The following is a 3128-nucleotide window of genomic DNA, read 5'->3' as shown; positions in this document are numbered from 1 at the left end:
AATCCTGAAAAATAAATGAATACGAATTAGACTTATTTTGCTCTCAGATTTATTAGGTCAGGAATTTCTGCCTGTTGCCGAAGTATAAAAATTATGAAATTACAGAAAAAGTGAAACTAAATTTAGCGGTTGCCAAAATACCAAATAAGTTTTAAAAAATAGTTGTTTAAGGTGAAATCTTTATCCACAAGCCCGGATTACGGCCCATGAGTGGCCAGGCTTGTTCCCACTCTTTTCCAGATTGTGGGGCCCCATGCGGGTCGCTAGAAAGAAAAACATGTACCGTTGAGAAAGCGATGGAATTTGGGAAGGATTACTAATCTACTTCAGACCACCCTGCCTGTTTCTCCCCTTCTGGTTTACAAACAGAGTCATATAAACTGCCAGAATAGGGTGAGGCAAGGCAAGCTAACCATTGTTGGACAAGATCAATTTCTCTTCAGTTTGGGCTGTAGACAAATGGAGGAGCTGAGAAAGACCCTGATGATCCCCAGAGTGAAGTTGGGATCCCAAGGATTAGAGGTTACTCCCCTTCTTTTTACACCTCCGTTGTTTTCTAATCATCTGCTGTATGATTTTAACTCTAATTAGAAAACTATCCTCCTCCTCCTCATGATGATATCTTAACTCTAATTAGGAAACTATCCTCATCCTGCTGATGATGATAGTAGTGGATACATGTCTGACCTTATCTCTCATCCTCTTTGATTCATATCACATATTATTATTATTATGTTTTCTGATCTGTTTCTTAGGAACGCGGCTGTCGTTATTGTCCCTTTTTTTTTCCTTCAAATAGAAAGAAAGAAAAGAAAAGAAAAATACTTCTTTGTTTTTTTTTTTCCAGTGCTAATACCACAACCGGGTATCCAAGATGGGATTGGGGTGCTACAACCTCACCGGAGCATACAATGCTCCACTCAGCGACGAAGATGGTATAGCCGTCATCAAGCATGCCTTCAGCAACGGAATCACCTTTTTGGACACCTCCGATGTCTATGGTCGACGCCACACCAATGAGATCTTGATTGGAAAGGTTCAAACTCACAATCTCCGTTATGTTTATTGAAGGAATTAACTAGATGTTGTGCACTAGAATTAAAAAGTAAACATGAAAAAGAAGTGATGCTTGTAGGCCTTGAAGCAGTTGCCCCGAGAAAAGATTCAATTGGCCACAAAATTTGGCATTGTAGGGGTTGATCAAACAGGTCTTGTTGTAAATGGTCGGCTAGAGTACGTTCGAGCATGCTGCGAGGCAAGCCTCGAGCGTCTTGGTGTGGAATACATTGATCTCTACGATCAGCACCGTGTGGATAAGACGGTGCCAATTGAGGATACTGTAAGCACTAGCTTCTTGGATTCAAGTTATTGTTTCTTTTGTGTCCTTTGTGTCAGTGGAACAGATATAATTTGTTTTGGTTTTTGCTAGATGGGGGAGCTGAAGAAGTTGGTGGAAGAGGGCAAAGTGAAGTACATCGGACTATCAGAACCCAGCCCGGACACGATCCGGCGTGCCCATGCCGTGCATCCTATCACTGCGCTCCAGATGGAGTGGTCTCTCTGGACTCGTGATATAGAAGGAGAAATAGTCCCACTCTGCTGGTCTGCTTAGAATCCGGTTTCATAAATAAGGTTTAACTGTTTTTTTTTTTTTTTTTTTTTAATTCTGTATAATAGGCTAACATGTGATGCACTCAAAATTCACAAATACATGATGTATCTTATAAAATGCAGAGAACTTGGCATCGGAATAGTTGCATACAGTCCTCTTGGTCGTGGTTTCTTTGGAGGAAAAGGAGTTCGAGAGAGTATTTCTGCAGGCAGTGTATTGGTAAGAACTTCAAGATAATGACAACCTCTATATTGGAACTTTCATCTTGGAAGAACATTTGAAGTCATTTTATGTTGAGATGCTAACATGCACAATGTTTAAAAAATGAAATTCCTGTACTCATTATGCATCCATATTATTGGTTAGGCTTCACATCCGAGATTCATTGGAGAAAACTTGGAAAAGAACAAGATTCTGTACTTGCGAATGGAGAAACTAGCTGCAAAGTATCGGAGCACCCCTGCTCAGCTGGCTCTTGCTTGGGTTCTTCATCAAGGGGATGATGTGGTTGCTATCCCAGGCAAGTAATTGGACCTGAAGTTGTAGTGTGTGTTTATGTGACAAATAGTTTATCATTATAAAGTTAGCACACATGTTTGAAAGGATGCTTTGCATTTCTACTAGTATTGTTTCTTAATTTTTCCATACTAATACCAACAAGACTTAGGGCTCATTTTGCAAAGCTTTTGGAAGACTAGAAAGCACTTTCTAGTTGGCCCTCCAAAATTATTCTTGGATGGTATAATTGTGTTAGGTAAAAAATTAGAAAGCTGTTTTAGCTTCACTAGAAAATTGAAAACATTTACTTGAAAAAAAATTGATTTTGGAACTTCTTCCCAAAGTATTTTCTAACTAATATTGGGAATTTGTTTTGATTTTAATAAAATTTTTCTAGTAACCAAAATATGCATCAATAAATATTATAATTACATCATAATCACATCATCCTATATTATTATATTACAAATATAATATAATGTAGTAATATATTATGTATAATTATATTATTACATTAATAGCATCACATATTATATTATTATAAAATACATAATTATAATGTAACATATTTTTATGTTATATTATAAGCATCATATAACATATTGTTATAATCATAATATTATATTATTCATTATATTAATAATATAATTAGATAATATAATATATTATATTATATTAAATGTTTATAATATAATAGTCATACATCAAGATATCAAGCTTAAGGTTGCATTAACAATAAAGGAAGATTTTGCTAGCTTTGTGCTCCATTTTTACTAACTTGAGTTGCAACAACTCTTTTTAGTTTTTTGATATTATATATTACCAGGATTTGTTCAGAATCATTCAATATAATTTCATTAACTTAAAATTTATGATATAACTTTGATAACCTAGTTCTTCAAAAGGTAGTCAGTTGCACTGGGGTTACAGAACTTTAATGAAAGGAGTCTATTTAGTCCAAAGATATCAAGCCCCCAATGGCCGAAAATGATCAAAACTATGTTGATCTAATGTCTAG

At 35.6% G+C, this 3128-nt stretch overlaps 1 pseudogene; it reads left to right on the top strand.

The window, feature by feature from the left end:
- The first annotated feature begins 339 nt into the window (after window positions 1-339).
- Window positions 340-3128, top strand: part of LOC105055565 (perakine reductase-like) — a 4100-nt pseudogene continuing 1311 nt past the window's right edge.

Source organism: Elaeis guineensis, chromosome 2 (assembly GCF_000442705.2).
Source record: "Elaeis guineensis isolate ETL-2024a chromosome 2, EG11, whole genome shotgun sequence".
In the NCBI taxonomy this organism is placed as follows: domain Eukaryota; kingdom Viridiplantae; phylum Streptophyta; class Magnoliopsida; order Arecales; family Arecaceae; genus Elaeis; species Elaeis guineensis.
Note: the sequence above shows the minus strand (reverse complement) of the source record. Positions and strands in the feature narration are given on the sequence as shown.